At 39.9% G+C, this 8,095-nt stretch overlaps 1 protein-coding gene across 1 annotated transcript in view; it reads left to right on the top strand.

Annotated features, from left to right (window-relative positions):
* Window positions 1–8,095, top strand: part of LOC111962822 (A disintegrin and metalloproteinase with thrombospondin motifs 6) — a 100,200-nt gene that overhangs the window by 43,274 nt on the left and 48,831 nt on the right.

Raw genomic sequence — 8,095 nt, 5'->3', positions numbered from 1 at the left:
GCACGCCCTGACCAACTAATAAATACAAGGGAAAAAAGAGAAAAACAGGTCAGGAAACGTGACAATCAGAGTGCAATTTGTTGATATTCTTTGCATAAAGTTAGGAGTTATTAGCCAGTTAGTAGAATGGTATAGGTCAACAATGGGGAGTTCTGCTACAATTTACAGTCACCTATTGCACATCGGTGTTACAGACCAAAGTTACAGAACAAGTAAATCATTATTTAATGTCAAGCCATCATAATGTAAAAACATTTTTTTAAATGCATGTAGGCCTGCATTGAACACCAGCATACAGTATAGTTAATGTAGGCTATATCATAGTAAATTATCCCTATTTCCATGTGAAATTGTTATGGGATTTGCTTAGATTGGTTTTTTGTTGGTTAGGCCTACATTATGCTCGGAAATAAAAAAATAGGCAACAATAAGGGCCTTCTGAAGTGTTCAGCGTCTAATGCCCCTCAGTGCTGAGGTTGTCACTTACAACCCCCGGGTTCCGATCCCAGGCGGTGTACAGCAGGCCGATGACCATATATGGAACCCATGAGGCGGCGTACAATTGGCCCCAGCATACGTACGGTTAAGGGAGGGTTTCACCGGCTGGGATTTTTCCTTGTCCCACGCGCTCTAAATGAACTCCTTGTGGCGGGCCGGGCCTGCAAGGCTCACTTCGGTCGCCAGCTGGATGGGATGTTCCTTCGACACATTGGTGCGGCTGGCTTCCCGGGTAAGCAAGCAGTGTTGTCAGAAGCACAGTTGTAGCTTGGACAGGGTCATGTTTCGGAGGACGCATGGCTCTCGGTCTTCCCACTCCTCCCCGAGTACATAAGTGGAGTTTCGCGATGAGACACGAAATTGGGGAGAACATGGCTTAAAAGTACAACTATAATATATATATAATTGGCTACTGGTCTAAAACACTGTAAGGGTACAGCTCAGCGTTCACTGTGCAAAAATTCTCAACAATGTTCAACGTTTTCACTCACAAGACAAAAAATTTGCGCTCAGTGTCTCAAACAATTGGAGTGTAACATTCCCAAGTACACCTTCATACTTTGTGGCATTTGGCTTTTTCAGTTCACACCCGTTTGCTGACAGGTGTTTAAAAATCGAGCACACAGCCATTCATCTACATAGACAAACATTGGTAGTAAAGCATGGCCTTACTGAAGAGCTCACGTGGACTTTCAATGTGCACAGTCATAGGAATTCATCTTTCCAACAAGTCAGTCGTCAAATTTCTGCGTCTGCTAGAGCTTCCCTGTTCAACACTGTAAGTGCTGTTATTTTGAAGTGGGAACGTACTAGGAGCAAACAATAGCTCAGCTGCGAAGTGGTCAGGCCACACAACTCACAGAACCGGGACCAGCTTAGTATGGTGCTGAGCGCGTAGTGCGTAAGAAATCATCTGTCCGACCACTCACACAACACACAACCCTCAGTTCCAAACTGCCTCTGGAAGCAATGTCAGCACAAGAACTGTTCGTCGGGAGCTTCATGAAGATGTGTTTTCATGGCACGTGCAGCCGCACAACAGCCTAAGATCACCTGCGCGGCGGCTGGAGTGGGGTAAAGCCTCGCCGCCATTGGACCTACTGGAGCAGTGAAACGCGTTCTCTGGAGTGATAATCAACGCTTCACCATCTGGCAGTCCGATGGAGAATCTGGGTTTGGAGGATGTCAGAGAACGCTACTGCCCCAATGCACTAGTGCCTAACTGTAACGTTTGTGGAGGAGGAATAAATGGTCTGGGCTTTTTCATGCGTTTTGGGCTAGGCCTGTTTCGTTCCAGGCGAGGGAAAATCTTTTAACACTACAGCATACAATGTACATTCTAGATTATTCTGTGCTTCCACTTTGTTGGCAACAGTTTGGGGAAAGGCCCTTTCCTGGTTTCGTACTGACAATGCCTTTGTGCGCAAAGCAGGTCTCATCCAGAAAGTGGTTTGTCGAGATTTGAGGGTGTGGACACACTTGACTGGCCTGCCAGTGCCCTGACCTCAACCCATGAACACTTTGGATGTTAAGGAACGCTGACTGCCGAAGCCAGGCCTAATCGCCCCATTAACAGTGCCCACCTCATAATGATCTTGTGGCTGAAATGGATTTCTGTTTTTTTATTTTTCATACTATTCCAACATTTCTATAAACCTATTTGTTTGCATGTCATTCATGGGTAAGTGTGTGTAGATTGAGAGGGGGAAACTAATTTTAACCATTTTTGAATCAGGCTGTAATGTACAAAGTGAAAAAAAGTCAGGGGTCTGAATACTTTTCCAAAATGCACTGTTATAATTATTTAGTATATGTTAAAGAAAGATTAAATTTAAAGAACAGTCTGATGGTGACAAATATTATCACTTGTGAATTATGTATTATACTTGTGAATGATGCCCAGCATTGTGAATGTTAAAGGCAAGAAACAGCACATACGTAATTTTTTGCGCAACTTTTTTTCTAAGTACAGTCCCCGACAACATCATGTAACCTAAGCCCATAGGCCTAATCGTTTTGATGAGGTTTGTATCACAACTAAGTGGCCAAATAACTCCAAATGTAGGACCCCTGGAACCGGTTAGTGAAGAGCACATTGAAAAGATGTGTCATTTGCGCAATCGCATGTGAATACAGAGTTTTGATGGCACTAGTTTAAAAGAGGATCCTAGCTTTCATGTGACTGCTATAATTTTTACTACTCAATTCTTAATGTTGCTAAATTCTTAATTAAGCACAATAATCCTTTACAACATGGCATACAAAGCGCGTGAGTCTCAAGTTGGGGGGAGGCACATTTTCACCTATACAAAATGCACCTTTATAAGAAAGCATTCCATGGCATCATCACATTTTGCAAAACTTGTGTAAGATTGCCCTACTAATCATAAGTGATGAGTTAGATTAGAATAGTCTAATTTTAGGCTAACAAAATATAACTCAATCAACTGGTTCGCAAAAAAGACTGTTCACTGCATAGCTGAGCAACTATAGCATAGAGGAGGCCTAGGCTAATTCCCGATTATGTTTCTGTCTTTCTTTTGCATGGGAAAGAATGATGTCTTTATAAACACATTCGCATAGAATATGACGATCCATCTAAAGACTGGTGGACCAAAATTATTGTAAAAACGATGATAATGATAATATGATTTTGCCGCATTCGCACTCACTGGGGGATATTACAAGATGCTCTCTGCCGGTGCGAATAAGATAGGCTATACTGTTGTTTTGCTCAATTAATTGAGAATTTTGTAACTTAAGACAGATTAGTCCTTTTCAATTGTGCTTTTTCTTTACAGCAATAACAGACAGTTATCAATCAACAATAATTGCCAAATTGGGCGAGCGCTGCCTTTTTCCTTCCGACTGTAGGCAAGTAAATTTAAAACTAATCCACGATATTTTTTGAAAAATGAGCTAATGACCTCTGTGGCCCAAATCATGCCTTTTTATGTCATCGCCTATTTTTAATTATTTTATTATTTTTGTTTTATAGACAGGAGTAAGGCTAATACGCTATATAATTTCGGCAATATAATTCAATTTTACTTTAGGAAAAGTTTCCCTAGCCTTATGGATGTGCTGCCTAAGCTTGCATATTCAAAACGTAACTGCACGGAACCTCCAGTTCCTATTTCAGATTAAATGGATGGACGTTTTTTTTGGATAACGTTTTTTTTTGTTGTGGGCCGTTCGAAATAAAGAAATAATTTCACCCATAGACTATATTTAAAGATCAGCTTAAATTAAGACATAGTCTAATGGGTGAGAATATTATCAAGTGGTGTGCAGCCTGCACAAGAAGCAGAAGCTCATGTTTTTCATTTGCAACTTTTTTCAAAGTCGATTATGCAGCCTAGAAATGTAATAACACATCTAAACATATAGCCTAACGTTTGGTTGTCACAATCCTAATGTAGCGTTATATTATTATATGTTGTGTGAGTTTCTTTTGTTAACACAGAATAGTCCGCGTGTATGCATTTCCTCTGATCCTTTTGGAGAAAATTATCCTTCTATTTTATTTAGCTATGTTTATGTATTCTTCATAACAATAAAATACTATACAATAATGCCACGGTTAATTCTGCGCAAATCTTGTCTGCTAAATTAACTAGTGTAGCCCACAGCCATATGGCAGTAGCCAGAGTCAGCGTAGCTAGCGTTAAGGACAACTCAGAATATCTATATTTGTTACATGAGAATAGGCACATTTTTCTTCCAATCATATTTATTTATACCTGTCTAAAATAATAATGGATTTTATTGTGACATGGTGTAGACTAATTAAATAGATTTTATTAGACTTTTTAAAATGTAGATGATCCATGGTACTGCATGGCAGTGGCTTTGTAGGCTATGCGTGGAAGCCAGGAGATGCTAGAGTTCAAAAGTTCATCACGACCGCAGCCTAAGTACTGACCCACCCCATTTCTGGTTTGAATTTGAGAGAGGCCGGAGTTGACGTTTAATTGGTTAGACTGAGTCGGACAATGTTTGATTTTTGGCCAACCATCCTCTCAATGTAGAGAGGGCTGTAACAGTCCAACCTTAAATGGGAACTTTTCTTGAGCGCCGGTTAAAATTGTGCATACTATTTTTTCCACTCTTAAATGGTTAATTCTAGTGGGAATATATGTGATTATTGTACAATCTGTCACCTATTATTCCTTTAAATTAAAATATATCATATTTTTGGCCATATTTAATACGTTTAAATAATTACGTTACTTTTCTTGATGTGGAAGTATAGATATATTACACAAGCTCATGTTTTGACCAATATCGGTTTGGGGAGGATTTAAACATCATTTTACACCTCAGATTGGTGATTGTTAGTATAAAGTTTATAGTCAGCTGATGAACAAGATGAAATGCTTAAAACAGATAGTACATTTGTTTTGTACTGCTGACTTTGTCAGCAGGGGTTGCAGACTTATGTAAGTCTTCCTGTCCATTTTTCGAATCAAATTGGCACGTAAGATCAAGGGTGGTTCTCTATAAATGTCGCCTGGCCTAACACCAATAACACAGATTTTTGAGAATCAACTATTCTCTCAAATAACAGCCAACCCTAGTCAGTGGTTGATATTCCCTTATGTCGGGTGTGATTCATTGAAGTTAAATAACAAAAAGCCAACTGCTTTGTTCCTTCCAAAATTTTCAACAGCCTCCCAGATTCTCCATCTGAGATTCAAATGTAACTTGACCACTGCCTTCAAAGCAAAATTTCTTTCTAACCACCTGATATAAAAAATGATTCTCAGATTCCGTGTGTCCTTTGAAATAGTGTTAGTTTAAACAGCGCATACAACCCAAATGTTTGCCCTCGTCTCTATTGATTTCAATGTGATATCGATATAAGTGATTAACAAAATAGTGTTGCGTTTACTCCTTTCGCGTTGGCACCCACTTGAAACAAAATCAACAATCCAAAAAATGTAGCTGGCTGTCTTCTACAAGGTGTCCTCTAAGCGGTGATTATACATTTTATTCCCAGATTCGCGTGTGTTTTGGTCAGTAGTGTTAGATTTTGAAACAGGATGTGCAAACTGCCTCCAACCCATCTTGTTCTGAATGAATTTCAACGCAATATCGATATTAGTAATTGACAAATGTCAGTGATTGCAATTTCCTTCTCTTTTTTCGTTTTGGGACCCCAAATCAAAATGCATCACTCGAAAATGTAGGCTGATCTGTCTTCAGTAGGTTTGTCTCGTAACCAGGGATGGTAACAATAATTTAGAATTTCGTGTGGTTTTTTATTGTGTTAGTTTTAAGCAGTGCATACAACCTAGCCAATTTTCACCCCTATCGCTATGAGTGATTTAATGCCACTTATCAAACCCAACAGCGTTTTTGGTGCGTATGCAGTAATAAGGTGCTCGTTTAAAAAAAAATACAAAGTAATATTATTATTAATGATTGACACATGTACAGTGGGGTCGAAAATTATTGACACCGCTTGATAAAGATGAACAAAAAAATGACTTGTTAATAAGCAAATAAATTCCAAATAACTGAGGTTCTAAATTGTAGAATTAGCTCGTACTTTTTGTGAATTATATTTATTTTATACTAATACAAATTGCTCAGAGACAGAGATTTTGTTTAACAAGTAATCTATTTTTTATCAAAAAGGTAGGAGTCAAAATGATTGACATCTTGTTTTCAATATAATTTTATGTTGAGGATTAACGGAACTGAGCCTTAAAAAATGTTTTATGAGTTTGGAGAACACATTGGGAGGGATCTTAAGACCATTCATACAGAATCCTGTGCGTATGACTGTACCACAGGTTATCAATTCCAGGAGACTAAGATGGCCGTTGCAAAATTTAGATTTTCTGTCCAATTAACATTTCTTTTGTGGATTTTTTATGGTGTTGTATATGTGTGCTTGGTGTTAATTATATACAAGCGCTAACACGAAATAGTGAAGGCTCTATTTCATGTCATTGACCAAAGCACCGGGTTTACTATCCAAGGACAAAGTGCGTTTAGCCAACTCAAGGCGCTTTACATTTTTTGGGATGAACATGAAATAGGAAGAAACCCTACAGGACAGTAAGTCTTTTTTTTTTTTTTTTTTTTTTTTTTTTTTGTCGATTTATAAGTCTTTTTTTTACTTGATGGACGCTAGAAGCTGTATATGTACCGCAGTAATGACGATTATAGGAAAACCCTTGACTAAGAAGATAACACCTTAACCCCTGACTAAGAAGATAACACCCTTAACCCCTTTGACTAAGAAGATAACACCCTTAACCCCTGAATTAAAGATAACACCTTAACCGCCTGATTAAGAGATAACACCCTAACCCCTGACTAAGAAGATAACACCCTTAAACCCCTGAACTAAAGAAGATAACACCCTTAAACCCCTGACTAAGACTAGATAACACCCTTTAACCGCCTGTACTAAAGAAGATAACACCCTTAACCCCTGACTAAGAAGAATAACAACCCCTTAACCCCTGATTAAGAAGATAAAACCCTAAAACCATTAGCCGAGATCAAGAGAGTTTATTTTGTTTCATTGAAAGAAATATCTGACAGCAGATTACTACGGGCCCCAAATCAAACCCTGTCATTTTGGCTCTTAAGCTCATAATTGTGGTTTTAGATCAGCATGAAAGACAGCCATTTCTGAAAGGAGAGCATTCCTCCACAGCCTGGCTCAGCTGTGCTGCTCTGTGCTGGGCTGCGTCCACAGCACTAGAATGTAGTCTTTCAACTAGTAGGGTTATGGATTCTGACAGTCAGGTCTGTTTTACTCAGCCAGCTGTCTGGCAAAGAGTTGTCTATAGTTTAGAGCTTGCTGGTTGGACCCATGTAGCCATAGAAACAATTAAAGGATCTATGACTTGATAGTGTTTGCTTTCGGAGTTGATGTACTGTAAGGGGGCGTCTTTGGGACACGGTTACCCTGTAGAGACACACACGGTTACCCTGTAGAGACACACACGGTTACCCTGTAGAGACACACACGGTTACCCTGTAGAGACACACAGAGCAGAGCAGGCCCTGCTTTAGTGCCATGAAAGACTAAAGAGAACAACTAAAAGATATGTAGCACTTTACAGTCACTGTTACACTTGACGGTTGCGTGACATGTTTGTGTCCTGCTACTCAACTGGTCTCTCTTTCCACCAGTCCTCTTACCCTACAGCTGTAGTGGGTTCTAATAGGAACAAACAGCCCAGCGGAAAAGTTGGACTGTTGCTTGCACTGAAAGGAAAGGACAGAATGGCGGCAGTTTGGGAACATGTTTGCTCCTGTGGATTAACATAAAATACGTTTTTTGGGGGGTTTGTTTTTTGAACGGACTCACGTAAGTGAAATATTTGAGCGGTCGTTTCTAACGGACTCGCGGAACGTCGGAGTCACCGGGAAGGGCAGGAGATACCGTTGGTTCTGAAAGGGCGATGACGTCACAGAGGTCAGATCTCAGCGTGAAACAGGGAAGACATTCGTTTCGCGGCCACACAGGGGGGGGCGGATACAAAGTGTCGAGCTAAGTTATACGAGTAATAACTTTGAGAACGTCACTGACAACCAAACTGCCTCTCACCCCACAGCAACCCCCCCCCCC

The sequence above is a fragment of the Salvelinus sp. IW2-2015 genome, linkage group LG4q.1:29, assembly GCF_002910315.2.
Source record: "Salvelinus sp. IW2-2015 linkage group LG4q.1:29, ASM291031v2, whole genome shotgun sequence".
Lineage (NCBI taxonomy): Eukaryota > Metazoa > Chordata > Actinopteri > Salmoniformes > Salmonidae > Salvelinus > Salvelinus sp. IW2-2015.
The sequence above is the reverse complement of the archived record's forward strand: the minus strand, read 5'-3'. Positions and strand labels throughout refer to the sequence as shown.